At 38.4% G+C, this 18,418-nt stretch overlaps 1 protein-coding gene across 1 annotated transcript in view; it reads left to right on the forward strand.

Moving 5' to 3' along the window:
• LOC139138766 (QRFP-like peptide receptor) overlaps positions 1 to 18,418 on the forward strand; it is a 35,919-nt gene that overhangs the window by 11,426 nt on the left and 6,075 nt on the right. The window lies entirely within an intron of this gene.

Consider the following 18,418-nt stretch of genomic DNA (forward strand, 5'->3'; position numbering starts at 1 on the left):
ATATATATATATATATATATATATATATATATATATATATATATATATATATATATATATATATATATATATATATATATATATATATATATATATATATATATATATATATATATATATATATATATATATATAACGCTTATTTATAACGCTCGGCCTCAGCATCAAGCACTGTAATTTCTCACGAGGACATATCTATACTTCGATATATATATATATATATATATATATATATATATATATATATATATATATATATCTGAGTGTATACATTTGTCTATTTATTTGTTTGTCTGTTTTTTTATCCAATGTTCTATGATATTGTATGTTTGTTTTTTTGTCTGTTTTATGTCTGTGTGTTTTTATTTATTATTTATTTGTATGCTTGTCTGTATGTTTGTCAATATTTTGTTTGTTTGTTTGTTTGTTTATTTGTTTGTTTGTTTGTCTCCTGAGTACCCTGTGATCTGACACAGTCACGTGGAGCGTGGATATTAATGCGCCAAATAAATTTGGTCATACAGATGTATGCTCAATATATTGAGCATACAGAGAACATGTTAATTTGCACAAGAGTTATTATGCTTGTTCATGCGCCGTACCTTGAGATTATTTGTTCTCACCAGATTAATTAAGTGACGACATGCTTGTAGTGATATATGTTTTGGTTCACACTATCATTAATTTCAACATGTTTCTGTCAATATTTTTTTGAATTGAGTCTCTGGGATTTCAGTATCTGACCACAGGGTACTCAGGAAACAAAAAAACAAACAAATAATGTTAATTTATCCAACGTTCTATGATATTGTATGTGTTTTTTGTTTATCTATTTTGTCTGTCTGTGTGTTTTTATTTATTATTTATTTGTATGCTTGTCTGTATGTTTGTCAATATTTTGTTTGTTTGTTTGTTTGTTTATTTGTTTGTTTGTTTGTCTCCTGAGTACCCTGTGATCTGACACAGTCACGTGGAGCGTGGATATTAATGCGCCAAATAAATTTGTTACTCACATCTGTGACATTACTATTCTGAAAACGCTACCGCATACATTTATTGACTACATGTGTCCGCCCTTCAGGGGACGCTAACACGGGACAGTATTTCTGGACTCTAATAAGTGTAGTGTCGTAGCTTGAGCGTAGTGCAATCAACCAGATCGTGTTTCAGTCTGGAGAGCCGGAGGACATTTGTATTTCGTCCATCCCAATTTTTTGTAAGCTTCGTCGTCATGTACAACTCATTTTTAACCAATGGTTCTCTTTTGAACCCTTTGAGCGCTAAAGCCAATTTTTGTCACCTTTAGAAAATATACTCCAGTCATTTTTTTTTCAGACTTTTGTCAAAATTTTGATAACAAATTGTAGCCAATGAAATGTGATGTCTATTTGGTCAAAAATTATCAAATATTTTCAGAAAAATTCATAAAACTTGGCAAAATGTTGCAGCAAAATTTTGGTGGGGAAAAATACAGCACTCAAAGGGTTAATACAGAAGCAACGCATGCCCTTGGAAAACATTGTAGCATTATTCTCGTCACAGACACGTTACATAATACAATGAATATTCCATCTCAAATTTACTTTACAATGGGACGCTATGATGAATTTTTCGTTGTTTGCTGTCTGCCGAAGATCGCCATCCTTGATATCAGTTTTTTACATAGCAAACTACGTGCAAACAAACTCATTAGCAAAAACACATACATAAACGTTACGAACTAATTGCTCTTTAAAAGTAGATAGACACGGACAAAGAAGTCGACCCCGACGGGTTTTTCACAGCGCTGTATTGGCTAAAAGGTAATTAGGAGGGCGGTAAATATTGAAGTAATTGGGGAAAACACTGAACCACTATCAAAAGACCCATTTCCGAAGTAATGGCCAACATTTACCGATGTCCTAGAATCGCTTTACCTGCAGACGTCATAATAAGGCCAACCAGTGTAACCGACTGAGCCTGTACCCGAGTAATTACGGAAAATAATGTCCTTTCCCTGAGATGGCAAGCCATTAAAATAGTCACTGAAGAATTTTATGATTGAATTATTGGTCCGAGATGGTTCTGTACATGGGAGAATTGACGAGCCGTTTTGGAAAAAAGACGTCATACATAATTTGTATCACTCAGTTCCATGACAGAGCTTTAGGCTACCTGTATTTTAGAGGAGTAATTATTGGTTTCGCTGAAAGAATGTTGACCATACTAGATCCCTGACATGACATGGAATGCTAAGCACTTCAAATGAGAATTTTCATGAAAGAGTTTTCAGGCTTCCCTTTATTGTGAAACGCCTTTTTGCCGACGGATATATTTTTTTTCACTCAGGTATTAATCCGGTCGGTCCCGGTTTTATTCAGCCCAAACTGTTTAGTTTATTAGTGGAGATAAACTATGTGAGAGGACATTCCCGAAACAATGGGGCGCATGTTGTACTGATCATGGTATGAAACTGGCCATATTTAAAGAAATGTAGCCGGCGAATCGAGTAGCTGAGTAAGTTTATTTCAAGCGGCATTGATCAAACTAATTACCCACGGTTCATTGACCCTAAAAATGACCTGTTACCGTACACTGGGAATTAAATTTCACAAAGTGATAGTTTGATAATGCTGTTGGTCATTCTGATTTTGAATGACTGACTGATCATATATGACACTCACTGGCTTGCGTTCTTTACTATGGCATATTCTGTAGTCGTTACTGTCTCTCATTATCTCTCAAGGTTTCTCTGTCTTAGTCTTTCTCAGTTTCTCTCTCTCCATCTGTCTGTCTCTCTCCCTCAGCGTCTCCCTCTATCACCCTGTCCCTGTCTCTCTGCCTCTCTTTGTGCCTCAACGTATCTCTCTCTCTCTCTCTCTCTCTCTCTCTCTCTCTCTCTCTCTCTCTCTCTCTCTCTCTCTCTCTCTCTCTCTCTCTCTCTCTCTCTCTCTCTCTCTCTCTCTCTCTCTCTCTCTCTCTCTCTCTCTCTCTCTCTCGTAGCCACAAGTGTTGATTATTCTTTCCAGTTTAATCCACTATATTTAATTAACTGAATGATACATATAGCATGTGCACACACTACACCTCCGAGACTATATTGAACTTGCGCAGAATCAATAGAGTTGAAATTAACATAGGAATTTGAAGCTATGATATAATAATGAATGGCACCAAATCAGACCATTTGGCGAAAATTGACCTCTGATCTTAAATCAAAGTGCAATGACACAGTAGTGAAAGCGTAATCTAAACGAATGCTACAGTTGTATGTGCCAAACGACTGCAAGTCAAACTGTACGTTCCACAGTAGGCAACTTAGGGTTGTGTAGGGTTTTGCCAAGTGGTAGGCGTCTGATAATGAGTTCGTTAATACATTAATCATGCAGACTTAGAAATACTGTATACTAGGATGTGACGCTTACATACTTTGTAATACAAATTATTTAAAATGTTATAAACAATTCATGGATTCCTACACATGTATTTTTTGGGACTATCATTATTAAAAGAGGTCGATTAATGTCCTAAAAATCAAAAATCTTACACTATTTGCCATGAACGTGCGGGGATGATTGGAAATAAAATGTCCATCAGTTAAGTCAACCGAAGGGAATTACTGACAATAGAGAAACTTATGTATCAATAATTTGACATTTACGTTCGGCGATCCATCATCTCATTGGTGTTGACAATATCGTCTTACGTTCGAAATGAACACATGGGTCATAATAACCTTATGTAAAGCAACTTAAACAGTTGGTGTTCAAGTGCAAATAATGTACATATCCTCACAGAGAGAGAGAGAGAGAGAGAGAGAGAGAGAGAGAGAGAGAGAGAGAGAGAGAGAGAGAGAGAGAGAGAGAGAAGAGAGAGAGAGAGAGAGAGAGAGATGGGAGTTGTTGCCATCAATTCCATCAATAAAGGTTCTATTCAGTTTTCGAAGGGTATAGCTAATACTGCTCAGTTCAATGAACTGTTGAGCCATGTTTTTTGTTGATCTCTTAAGCTTTCCATGCCCTCCGAGACTTTGTTCGAGATCCGGTCCCTCGAGGAAGTTGTGGTCGTCAGAGATATAAAGTGGGAATGACAACAACTCCTTGTTGACATTACACTTTTACGAGGTTGAACATATTTACTCATTCTCATTGATGCAAAACATTGCACAGTGCACAAGAGAGTATAAACGGAGATGGATAAAAGCAGAACTCAAATGGGGCAGCTTCTATAGCATTCAAGGAAACCTGTTAATGAAAGGGTTCCCTAGTACATGTCAGCAGCGTATTTTTCTATTCAGCGGGACTACTCCAGCTATCGCTTTCCATATGGTCCTTAACAAAGTCGTGTTAATGTTATTGTAAAGCTGCAAGTCGTTGCACGATATTGCTAGATACGTTGAACAATTCACGTCCAGCCACTGTCAACATTTCGTCTCATCCCGGCTTCTTCGGAACAGCGAGTAAAAAGCCTTCTGCAAAGCGAGGAATACGATATTGCAGGTATAAACGTCCCATCGTAGCGTTCTGTAATCATCCAATAATCAACATATTAAAAGCCAATTTATTTTGCCTGAAAATAATAGAACGTTTTATCACCTTTTTATAAATATTCATCCATCCTTAAGAAGAAAATTTGTTTTCTGATAATCTCACAATTTTCTAATGGCGATAATTTTAGGAAGTGTGAATTCAGAGTAAATCTAATTGCAAAAAGTGGTCAAATGACCTTGCCAAAGAAATAAAAAGCATTTGATCCTGATCTATAGAAATCTATAAAAATGTCTGATGACCCCTTTGGAGCACTAGGCTCACCGGAAAGAACGTTTTTTTCATGTACGGAGTCAACTTTTCATCCCCGCAAATTGTAAAAAAGTGCTTCAGTGGTATCGTGGTCGGACGATTTACCGACAACATCGGTTGTTTTCATGATATTTTTTTTTATTTCATCGATGATGAGATCATCAAGAGCGATCTACGTAGTTGCCAGCCGTGCACTCGTAAACACGTCTAATTTTGTAGCAGTATTTGATTTATGGCTCTCAGCATGTTTTACGTAGTTCCTGTCGTTGCGAACGTAATTGTAACTATCCATGGTGATCAGTAAGCCTCTAGGGTAAGAAGCACATCGAAAACAACGTTGTCAAGGTTTACAAGTGTTTAGCCAAAGGATACTACTTTATCAGTATTTCAGTATAACGCGCTGCCATCACCTGTTGGAAGTTTTCGACTCGGGTAATCATATTTTCTCGACTTTGGTTAAATTTGAAATTCTAAACGGCTACCATTCTATGTTAACTTCATTGAAAGTAATCGATTATTCACAAAACAAGACGATTAAAACTTTACTTTTATTTCCCTTAGGACTTCTAAATTAGTCCAAGCGAGACTGTAAGATTTTTAAAATGATGAAGAACTGTCTCAGAGCCCTTTCTTAGTTAAATCAATCGCGTCTGAAGCAAAATGATAATTGAACTCGCGATGATTGTGAACTTTTCTCAATTTTACGTTTCGTCAGTCTATAGAGACAGTGATATGATAAGTATTGCGTGGTCACATAACTATGGTATCTGGACGACACGAGAATTCCGTCGTAAAATAGCAAAGAAAATTCAAAACTATGGCACTGCGTAAGGCCATTTAAAGAAACTTCTTTGTTTGCCGTCCTTTGATTTTCGAAAAACATACCAGCCAGCCAGGGAAAAAAACAAACACAGACAAAAAACACAGGTGTATTAACATAAGCTCAACTTTCATTTGGTTTCTTTTGAAAAAATAATATTTTTGATTTATTATTTTCTTAATTTTCCCTGAAAACCCAGCACGCGGACGGCAAACGAAGATTTTTATTTAAAGTGCCTAAGTCCAAAAAGTTGTTTATTTTGCGGACTAAGGAGATCAAACGAAACGTAGACCATGAGTTGCGCACTGCACTATCTATTGCCTTCATAAGAATGCCACACTCTGATCTACGTGCAAAATGAGTTCAGGTATTTGAACGAAGAGTTACTCTTTCAACCGAAACCGATCAAAGATTTGAACTTTTAACGTTGATTATCATTTGTCAGTCTTGTAACCAAAAAAGTGACAGATTCTAAACATTTGCAGAAAGCATATTTAGCGGCGTTTGGGACCACCTGTCACCAGCTGTGGATCTGTGCATATTTGTTGGCTTACAGTCACTGTGTACGCTTTCTTTCATCATATCAATATAAATAACGCGTATTGTTGATTTTAAGTGCTATGAATGGAAGTCCATGCTAACCCGGATTAAGGCCTCTTCGTCAACAATTATTTCACGCACCATATCGTACACAGTCCATTGTGTCGTGTTTTGCTGGGTCGCTTTGCTTTGGTCGCTAGAACAGAAATGAGGAAAAGTTTGAATTTACCAAAAGTCACTGCCATCGTCCTTATATTTTAAGCTTTTTCAACAGTCCAAGAAAGAAAAGGATCTGGAGATTACAGCAAACGAATTGAAATCGGGGCTATGACGTGGTTAAAGTCATATTCTACAATAATCAACGACAAAAATGTCATTGTCTGGTGTCAAACTTTGTAAGTAGCTAGGGGCTTTAGAAAGCTTATAAAAATCTTATTGTCGTTCACTATAATCCCCATACGTAACGTTGCTTAGCACAATGCTGTTTGTATGTATGTTAACCCTTTGAGCGCCAAAGTCAATTTTGTTCACCTTTAGGAAATATACTCCAGTCAATTTTTTTCAGGTTTTTGTCAAAATTTTGATAACAAACTGTACCCAATGAAATGTGATGTCCATTTGGTCCAAAATTACAAAACAGTTACAGAAAAAATTATAAAAATTGGTAAAAATGTTGCACTATAATTTTGGTGGGAACAATTGCAGCACTCAGAGGGTTAAAACACATGAGAGAGCACCGCGTCTGACTTGAATGACTTAACGGCGTACGTAAAAATGTAGGGCGCGTTAAACTCTTAGGGTCATAGATCATTCTATTCTTTTTGTAGGCTATTAGTTCCAATATTTGGAATATTAACGCGTTGTCACCACTCACACGACAGCTGTATCAGCCTTGACAATACAAATTTTCTATTTCATTTCAGCACCGTTCTATCAATGTCTTTCTGTTACATATATGAATTCTAAGGAATCATATATAAATTCGTCAGATAAAACCAGGCGTCGGTACGGACGTCATTTATAATATAGATATAATACTAAGTGAAATTTCTAATTCCCTTTGTCTACGGGTCCGTCTTGTTCACTCAGTGATAATCATTTTAGTACACTAGAACGACAGTTTTTTGCAACTCATGGTTTATCCATTGGTTGTTCGTTGAACGACTCAATGCCCCGCCATCTCAAACACGAAAGTATACGCTGTCATATCAAAAATAAACGAATGGACGCTAATTTCTTTTGCTATTTTGGTACAAGAGAAAATGCTGAGACCGAAATGAAAGCAATTGAAGATATTTGACCAGGGCGGCCCACAGAATGATTAATAGATAAACATTACATTCGGAACTTCGACAAGAGAAGGCGAATCAATTGATACCGTCTGCGGAATTCACATACCAGTAAGATGCACGGCGTCCATGCTGAGTTAGTCTAACGTAACTTTATTTTACTGATAAACCGAGGGCATGAGGCTGGTACACCAACGTTTTTTTGAGAGTTCCCCCTCAGGGAAATTAAAAATCGACTTGGTAGGAAACTGGCCTATCGGTTTACATGGCAAATCGACGGTGTATTGAGTTAAGGCCGTAACGGTGTTTACTCAATTTCTTTTAATCAAATAACACTATCTTCGTTGACATAAAGAGATGGAAGTTAGATGTGAGCTACTTAGCATAGCAACTGGAATTTATAACTAGTACTGTGATAGCCAACGTACGCGTAGACACATCATATTTCAAGTCTGTCAGACTTGTTTGACGAGGACTTGGAAAAACTGTTATATCAATAGAACGTAGCTGTCTGCGTTAAAGCGCTTGACTTAAGTCGCGAAAAATGCAAATATTCAAGTAGCATTTTGTTATTCCTTTCAAAGTATGCCTCTGTCGCCGTCTAATGGCCTCACTAACATAATAAAGTACTTTAACGAGCGGTTGATATCATTTTCATTGTAAACCTAGTGGACGACAGAATCAGTCGAAAGTCAATTAAAGGATCAAGAAATTTCATTAAAGCTGAATTTTTACATATCGCAGAGTGCTTCTGACATTTAGTGATCTGTCGTTGCCATCGATCGACTGCACAATATTCCCGCCTTTCTATAGTTAGCTTCGTAGTTTTAAAATTTATGTCCGCAAGTCTGTAAGCTTATTGGCACTCTCATAAGTATTCTGATCGGGAGCACTCGACACGTGTATAGCTGCAAATGCAATCAATGCCTCGGTTTAAAATTCATTCTCTGGCATCTTGTGTTACTGCAGGGTTTTGAAAGCGAAGCACGCAGCCAAATGGAGATGTCACCTTTTGCCCCTACTCAAATTCATCTGTAACATATGTTCCCAACCGCTTTGAACGCCCAACGCAATATACCTGTTGAACTGCCTCGCGGTAATAAAGCACATTCCTTGTTGTTGACATGTAAACGGTCACATATCTATAATTCACCAGACTTTCAAACAATGGCCGCCATCAATAATAGGAAGATCTTTATACCGACCGATCTATATACCGCTCCACTAGTGTAAACCAACGTAAAACGTACACTACCTTAAACCTTAGTTAACACCTATTGCCTGGTCATAAGGGATATAGCGCCCGTCTATTACCCCGAGAGGCCGTGTGTTACCAGAAACACATCGCTATTCCCCGAGGCCGTAGGCCGTATTATGTTTCTACACGGCCACGAGGGGTAGACGAGCGCTATAGCCTGAACAAAGATCAGGCTATAGGTGTTTTATAACACACCACATGATCATGTTGTATTGTTATGTAGTTTTTAATGTGTTTTGATATTTTGCACGGCAACAAACCATTGTGACAAGCTTACTAGGCGATGTTTCCACAGCGGTTTCAGTTGTACGTGGTACTTTCTTTCAAAAAAATATTCTAAACATACCTAGCGACATTCTTAGTTGTACTTTATTTTTTTCCGTCGATGAGCTGTTCAAGTTCCTACGCTGTTGGAATGTTGGAAAATGTTGGAAAATCTGTTTTAGAGAATGTGTCGTCACCTATCCCGGACGCACATCACGTTCTAGTCACCCACCATTGTTGCAAAGCTGCAGACGACACTACGGTCACGTGACCGGGCATTTTTCAAAATTTGGTCGAAACTATTTCCCCAGGGAAATAGCTTTTCAAAAAATACCCTCTTACGTCACTTTTGTCAATCAGCTGGGGACTAGACATATCTATTTTCTCGTCACGTGACGTATTCAGGCGAATCGCGACACGGAATGAGCATGTGGCGTGTTATAATTGAATTTAGGCCTACCAGAATTCTTGTTCTCTTTGTAAAAAATAAACAACATACATCAAAAAAGATCTTGGTATTATACTCCTCCAATCGTAAGCCTCTTTTCACCTGTCAATACGACTGTTTGTGTGTTATGCTAAAGGTTGTTGTTGATTTCTAAATTCAAGGCCAGACTATTTGTCTATCTAACCAGGTATCTATTGTAAGCAATGTGTTTTGTTGCCAAGACTAATACATATTTTTCTGTCAACAGCGATTCAACAGAGCTGTGTCTTTAATAGGAAGGAGAATGTGTACTCATGGAATAAAACAAGGAAAACATTCATTATCGAAAGTGTCTGCTATTTCCGCGCCCAGGCTGCCTTTGGTGTAGTTTGTGATTTCCGTGACGAGCATAAAATGAGAATGTTGTGGTATTCATGGAAAACGTTGACGACGATGCTCACCTAAGGAAAACGGTTATCCGTTCAGAATGCTTTAGTATGCGTAACCTACAGTAAATATTGGCACTGAACACGATTGGAACTAATTTGGGATAATTGGGTCTTCATATTTTTTCGAATTTCTCTAAAGTGTTCGGTGCCATATATCTGAATGTTGCGATATTAGCAATTACTCATAAAAAACAAGTATGTAACTCAAAAAGAAAAGCAGAGCAGCTTGCATTTGCTGGTTAAAACGACCTTACTCTACCATCGAATTTTCCCAAATTAGTTCCAATCGTGTTACTGGTAACAGTATGACTTTGAGCGGTCACTTTCCGTATGATGTAAAACCACGATGACGCTTATCGATGGTAATATATATCTCCTGCCATAACATCACGTGGACAGCCTTGCATTCCAGACATATGGCCTTCGTTTTGTGACGATCCAGAACAGTAGACGTTCATTGCCATCTGTAGCTTTGGGCAAAGCTAATGCTACGCAACACATACCGTCGTTTCAAGCAAGGCGGGCGCCATTCTTGCATTTTACGATATTTCAATAAAATTGTTAGGTATTTCCTTTCAAGAGTAGTCAGAACAAATTAAAAGCAGAAGACATATTCTGTCTTTATCGTTCTGATTAGAGTTCAATGAATGTGTTCTGAAAGCAGGATTATTATAAATTATGGTGATTGCGAAAAAGATGACCTATTTCATACTGTTAGAACGTCGTTTACACTAGTCTGTCAAGTCACTATTTTATCTCGCTGGCAAATTCTAACTGCATTTACAAGTATGATCATCTGAAAACTGTACTGATCAAATAACATAAAGGAAACTTGGATACAAGTGAATCATGGTTTGTTTGTTTGTTTGTTGGAACGACAAACGACAAGGAAGTCGGCGGGTGAAGGTTTGAACGCAAGTACTACCGTTTCGGAAAACCGATATATAAAATATACGCCTTTTCCTATTAGTAGGAACTAATCCTATTTCCTTTAACGAGGACACTATTAACATTAAAATATAGACTGACCATGAAATATGCATATAGTGAAAGGACGACGTCTATGGCACAATCGCCAACGACAATATCTTGTCGTTTCCTGTATAAGTGATTTGGCAGGTGTAGCGGGGCAGTGACGATAGCAGTTGGTACCGAGGGAGATTTAAGCAGGAGGTTGTCTTTCAAATAGTTTTTAATTCAAACACAATCAGACAGTACCTTCAGTGTGCAAATATCGACTGCGTCTTTCTGTATCACTTTCGTGATGAATGTCAAATGACGATGTCATGCGGCACTAAGGGTTGTAACACGTACAATTGAAACAGCGGGGACTATATTTCATAAATACGAAGTGCAGTATATCATGGTTTGGAGATTCATAAAACACTAATTCGTGTTGTCTGTGGAATTTATACTTTTCCACCTGTCCAACAAGTCTATGTCGATGAAATTTTAGCCCCGGGAGAATTTTGTGTTTTTCTCGATATAGCTCAAGACCAAAGTTGGAATTTGGCCTCAGCGGTGAACACAAATCGACAACGCACATCGTGTATAATTAACGATCGTGTATACAGTGCATTATTCATGTAAGCTTGCTCTGACTTCAGGACCCCATGTAATTGGGTTTCACAATGATGTATGGCCACGACATAAAATGGCGCCTTATTCCTGGTGCCGCTTGTAGAACTACTCAAAGAAAAAACAATAATTGTAAAATGGCTAGGTATTAGCAATTATTGGCTTCTAACCTCCCACCTACCGAATATTACCTCAGTTGCAATAATCGCTGTACATTCGGACATGCAATCTTTTTGCAGTTCTCGAGTATGAGGACGCTATTTTGAATGAGCTCGAAGTTTACTCAGTACATCATTCAATTTACAACTATGCCCATAACTAGACCTTGTTCATCTTCTTCAGGAACAACACTGTCTTACTCTAATAAATACCTTGCGTATTTGCATCTGGCACGATTCGATGGCGTACGCAAATGGGTTCGTGTTTACAAAAGAAGAAGGTAAACTGAAGATGACGCAAAGAATATGGAGTAGAAGTCTTAAATTCCTCCTTCTCGCAAGAGGCTCTTCAACATGAGAATCTGTCAAGTTTCCATTATCCGTTACACGTCCACTTGCCCATTAAACCGCCTTTACTTATTAATAGCGCATGTCTAAATTGTGGTACTACGGACATATCCAGCCATCAATCAGTCGCCCCAAGACAGCCGAGTCATTGAATCTTTTCAACTGGCGGGCTGTTTCTCGTTTGGTGCTTGAAAACCCCCACTTCGTTGCTTGCAATTATCTTATATAGCCCATCGTTGAGTTTTAGTGAGCTAATTATACATCACGAGGCATAATTGCATAAAAACCCGTAACGATGAAATCGTCAGCCGCCAGGCAAAGAGTGGGTGATTCGTAGAGTATATTAAGGCAATTGTCACAAAGTGCTTTCCCCAGATTTGATGAAGAGCAAGACAAATATAGGCAGCTTCAAATGAAAGTTATGTTATCTTTGAAAAGTGTAGAAGGCATCACGGTACATGTTGGCAAACTGTATGTGTTTCTTTTGCATGAGGTAATTTGGCGAAAAGAATAAGCCAAGTAAAAATGAAAGATTTGTAAAACCGGTCCTAGACTTTTGGCCAAAACGAGGCGGTGATCCGAACCAATTCATATTCAGTGAACGCAGCAGTTCTTTCCCTTCTACTGATTGCAAAATCTTACCCGTTTTATCATTATATGTGTAGGAAGAGACAGGCCGAGCATCACATCGTTTGGTTAATATTACTAATACATCATCGTAAATCATTTTGGAGGTGCATCGGTCGTTTTGTGGGAACGCAATGACGAAGAAGTGCTCTGAACATCTCGGGAACATCACAGTAACGCAGGCGATGTCAAGAAACAAATCTGTTTTCTCCCATATGGTTCCAGCGTGTGCAACCTTAATTTTAGAAGTTTGCTAGGTTGATATCATCCTGAAGCTGGTTTCAGTCTGTCTTAAGCAGTATGCATGAGCGTATTCCCTTTAAAAGAATCAAGTTTTAGTCGTATGCAAACCTGAAATATTGAGAATTTAATCGATGTATGTATACGATTTGAAAGATCCATGACATCTGATGTGCGGTTGGCAGTTAATCGAAGTCTGTGGCGTCTCAAATGGCGATTCAAGAGTAGACTCTCAGCGAACTATAGAATGATACATGTGACAACTTACCACAAATGCAGTCGACAAATACTTCAACCTTATGGCGGGATCACATATTAATTTAATAAATCAACTGCCTTTTAGATACCCTCGGGGTACCGTTCAGCTATAGGAGAACGACTAGCCGACGAGCAAAATTGCACGACGCGACCTTGTTAATTGTACACGCAGAGCCACTTAAGTTTAATGCAAGTAATTCCGAAAGACTATTTTAAGAGAAAAGGAGGCGTGAATTTGTAGCCGATCGATTTTATGGCACACGTTTTGCCCTGCGTGTCTCATGCTAAATTAATGGCCAGTAGCAGTAATTTCTTATGATTTTTTTCACTCTGTTTTCCTGTGTATTTCAATTCAGGTTCTTATTCTACTCCCCAATCCATGTTGAAACACCTACTATTCTACCCGGGCCAGAGTGCATTTGTCAAAAATAGCAATGCAGTCTACCCATGTACGGGCTGAGTTGACTCGCTGAATAGTGCATCTCAACATGCATCGGGGAGTAGAACAGGAAACTGTACTTAACATTAAAAACAAAAATAGTGAAAAAATCGTCAAAAGTTACAACTGCAGACTTTTTAACTGTACAATGCATGTAACACAGCTTTTTCCCAAGTTTCCACTCTTCAAACGCGAATATAATTTACTGTATTTGCATACTTTCAACCACTTAGCGAAATGACCAATAATTTAATAACCTCCCACCTGCAAAAAATGACCTCTAGAGCACTCCTGTGTATGTCAGTATAGTCAATGCTTGGTGTAATTTATTGTGGCAATCATATAAATTGTTCAGTTGGCACTCAATGAAACTCAATGAACATTTACAGAGTTTTTCTGAGAGCAGACATCCATGCCGTGCAGGGCTCCATGAAGACCTACTTATTAAGATATGCCCGGAAAATCTTCTGTACAAGTTAGCAAATGATTAATGCTCTCTAACGCAGCCATTAAAACATCAACACGGACAGATGGTCCAATCTAACTTCTGGTGGCCTGTGTGCGATTTGCTTCAGAGGTTGCTTATTAATCGAGGTTTCGAAGTCGCAATGTGCCAAGACTTGGTGACAAGATGACCATCGCCTCTTTAATCCTTGCGAAACCAGGCATTTTGATCGCCAATAAGCCTGTTCAATCAATTTATGGTCAGTAGATTACCGGCTTAAGTGCTCGGGGCTTTTTTCTTGTTGAAGACCAAAAATGTCCTTTTCCGCTACACAGTTAAGACAGGGATGGCACCCATTTTGAATTTTAAATATCGGTATTAAGTGTTTGGTGTTTCTCTAGTGTCAAATTTGCACGGTGATCCCTGGTCTTTATTCTAGATTTTGTTAGATAATGGTTAAAAGTTTCTTTGTAGAAAGTTTGAGCAAAAGGTTTACGGCTTTCAATTTCGATGCTCGTTCTACCTTAAGCTACTGTTTCTTGAAGGCGCATGATGCAAGACATAATTCTTCGAGTCACGCTCATTTACATCGAGTCATATATGATGATACTGCTCATCAACATAATGAAGAATTCTTTGACAAGGTCACATAAAATGAAGAACAAGAATATTCCCTGCACATTATTTTTTGCATAGTTAAAACATCACTAAGTAGGTGGACCACTCACGAGAACACGGTTGATAAGTTGTCTGAACATCGAAGGATAAGTGCAATACTATGTATCAATGAGATATGCGTATCTCCCTCCGAGTCAGTTTCAAGAATATCTCACTGGTGATCAAACTAAGATTTGCTTGTCCTGAGTGCCAATCAACTGAGAACGACAAAGCTTACATACTGTGTAGCAATGACAATTGTTATGTGCTCTAGGGAAAAGTCCCTCAATCATCTTCGCGTATTCAATATCTTTCGCAAACTTCGATAAATTACTGCAGCTTTTAGTAATTCCGTAAGTTAGCTTATGATAACGGCAGCCCCAGCAGCAATATACTAACGACTGGAACGGCATCCCGCCACATCAATCTAAAACTAACCCAACGGGGCTCCTGGTCATCTGGGGAACTAATTCAACATGCGATCACAATTTATCAGACACGTGTTTAGCCATTCCTAAACCGATCCTGCGACCCAGCCGGCTTCTTAATCGAACCACATAGTGGGGCACATGTCCTCCAGCAAGGCTACATTATCGTACTGAGTCTGGTTTTCGAAGTTTTCAAATGTTCTCGAGGTGGTATGCGCCTCGAAAGTGAAAGACTTAAACTTTTACTCAAACTTTCCTTAATGAAACTTTCATCCATTCTCTCTTGTCAAATCAAGAATAGAAATCAGGGGTCACCCTGCAACGTTTGGTACTAGAGAAACATATTACCCAACATTTACTGGTATTTTAAATTCAAAGTGGCCGCCATCCCCGTGTTAACTTTACGGGAAAAAGACATTTTTCGATTTTCGAAAAACTGAGACGGTGAAAATTTTCCTCACTCGAAAAGCTATAAATGAACCCCCGTAAGTGATAAATCAGGTTAATAAATGTAAAAATTTGAGAGTCAGAATATATGTTATCGAGGTGCATTCTACCTTAAAAGGACAATAGTTACAATGTGGATATTTTCAGCTATTCTAATTATTAATTAAAGCACACAAAATACAATCTCTCTTTGCTCTTCTCCCAAAGTCCGTTTCGAGACAAAATATATTAGCCTTGCCAACACGGAGAGGTTATACATTAACGATATTGCGTTGTTATTGTTGTCAACGACTATGATGCAGTTGTCAACAACAACATTAATTGGACATTATACACTTCAATTGAGTTGTCAGGGCATGTTGAATACTGGGAAAGTTTCAGATGATTGTGGAAGCAGGGAAAGAAACTATATTTATAGACAGAATACGAACACCGAAAATTACAGCGGATGAAACGAATTCAGATGTCATATCGCTATTGAGTTTATCTTAACCAATTACAAGGTCACGAGAATCATAATTTACGGGCAAGCAAATGAAAACAAACTACATCTTTTCATTACAACCCATCGATACAAAACAAGAAAATATGCACAATCTCATGAAATGTTTTAGTTTTAAAGACTTCTGAGAAATCGCGTACCATGATGTTACGATCACGTCGCGTCGCCGCCATAAATCATGTCACATCGTATCATTAAATCAGTATACTACGTACATCGTATCATATCCCATGCCCTCTCATGGAATACACAGAACTTTTTTGCGCTATTTGCAATATGATGGAGCAGCTCTTTTGTGAAAGTTTTAAAGTCGCGTGGGTTAATGGGTAGAGCACGGTGTACAAACGCCCACACCGTAATAGCCGTTTAACATTGGAGTGAAACCTTCTGAACCGACGCGATGCGATGGCAAGCAATCACAAGATTTTTTAATTAAGATGTCATTTAATATCTCTAGGTGTTCTGTAAAAGACCTGCCTGATTGGCAGGTGTAAATACAATCAGTAGTCGCTAGGCAACCATCGCGTTCTGTTATCCAAGAGACGCGTTCGATTTGATGACAATTAACACAAAGCATTGAAATTGTAATAGATTTCTCGCGCAGCTAATTCACATTGTGAAGGTCATGTAAAAGCATCGGTGACATTTTCTGGAAGGGAATTCTCTACCGCATTATATTTGACATAAAACACTACATCCTCGAAAACTGCAACTCGAAAATGAGTAATTTTATGCTCCGTACGTTTTCGTGATTGTCGCAGGAACACGATGAGAGCGAAATTATATATATTTAATTAAGAAAACATGTTCTCTGAAATTGGCCGCATCCAGGTTGCAAAGAACCGCCAGTTTTACATGCGAACCCGTTGGGAATTATAGAAAAACAGAGGAAACGCCTGTCATAAGCTAGCTACTTCTCGACAACTGAAGCTCAAGACAACGACAGTGCAATGTTTCACTCTTGACTTATACTTGCTTCATTTATCAGCGCGGAATGCCAAGAAGTTGATACTATCAGAATCGCAAAAGCTTTTTTGATCTTTTGTCAACAAGCCGTGCTGATCCCTATCCGAAGCAAACTATGCTTTCAACTTGTAAATCTGTTATCAGCAAGATCTGATTTCTTCCATTTCAAGGCGATTATTCTGTAATCACAGAATAAAGACGCCCACTTGCTTATCTTTTGCGATGTTGTTGAAACCCTACTTCTCTCGCGCCAAACATTCGAGGTATTGACGAAAGATGTTTCCGTATTGGCAAAGCCGATGATAACATGCTCACGTTTTACCAGAAGACTGTGAGCGTAACTGATCACCATAACAACGGCTGGCTAAGCACATGAACACGTAGATGAGTGAAAGGATATCAGTGAGCCTTGATTTCACAGCTTTTTGTGATTTATAGCACTTCTGTTCAACGTATTGGCTACCTTATTCGTTGTACGAAAGAAATCGGAATAAAGGAAAATTTCCGGGTCGTAGGTGATTGAGAGTTAATGCAGTATATATTACACCTTTTCTGTGCGTGTGAATAGAACTTAATCTCAATATGCTTCACAATAGCCCACTTAGCGTCCTATGGGAGTGACAAAGAAATCCAATATTTTACCACGTTTGCCTTTAGCAGCGCTATCAGCGAACCACAGACTTGAATTATTTCCTCTTGCAGCTCTTGCCCTATCATTTCTAATCGAGGATATTTCTCGATACGGAAAGTAGTGGTTCGTAAGAAATAAAATTAATGTTTTAGCACTACTTTTCCTCCGTTTGCCATTCCTTCAAGAGCATGCAGGTGGGCTTTCTGGAATTGTTTAAAGTCTTGCTATATCTCTGACTAAACTGAAGTCCTGTTAAACACATGCTGAAAGAGCCATGATAGGAATGTCCATCTTCTAAGATGACAAGATAGTCCGCATTGCTAGAAATTAAATGTAGGACAAAATTGAAATTAGAAAGCCCGAGAAACGCAGGTGACACACAGTTTGTGCCATGTGAAGATTTGAAACGCGTATATTTGACTTGTTGTCGTACATGTACCACGCCACGTCCATTTTGGGAATAATCAGTTCAGGGTTGACCTTGCAATACTTTGTGACGGAGTGAGGTCAATGATACGCCGGTTTCAATTACGGTCTATGAAAGGGTTTTAAACTTTCAATACACTGCAACTTCTTAACGCTTGTATCGTGCAGCATCATATGGCAGGCGTAACTTTCGTTTGTCTGTGAGGGCGATGTTTGTATATGCCTCCAACATGCATACTCACCACAAGCCATTTCGATAATCTGATTATGTTCGATTCAAGCAGACATAAGATGAGACTCCTCTTTACTTTCCGTTCGTCGGTTCGTCCCGGCGTTTGTTGAGAGTGGCACAAGAAATATGAAACAATACAGACTTAGACTGCATAGTTTTATTTTTACTTTCATTTTGCATATTTCCTGTGATAGCACATCACAATGATGTG

This window comes from Ptychodera flava, chromosome 8, assembly GCF_041260155.1.
Source record: "Ptychodera flava strain L36383 chromosome 8, AS_Pfla_20210202, whole genome shotgun sequence".
Classification (NCBI taxonomy): Eukaryota; Metazoa; Hemichordata; class Enteropneusta; family Ptychoderidae; genus Ptychodera; species Ptychodera flava.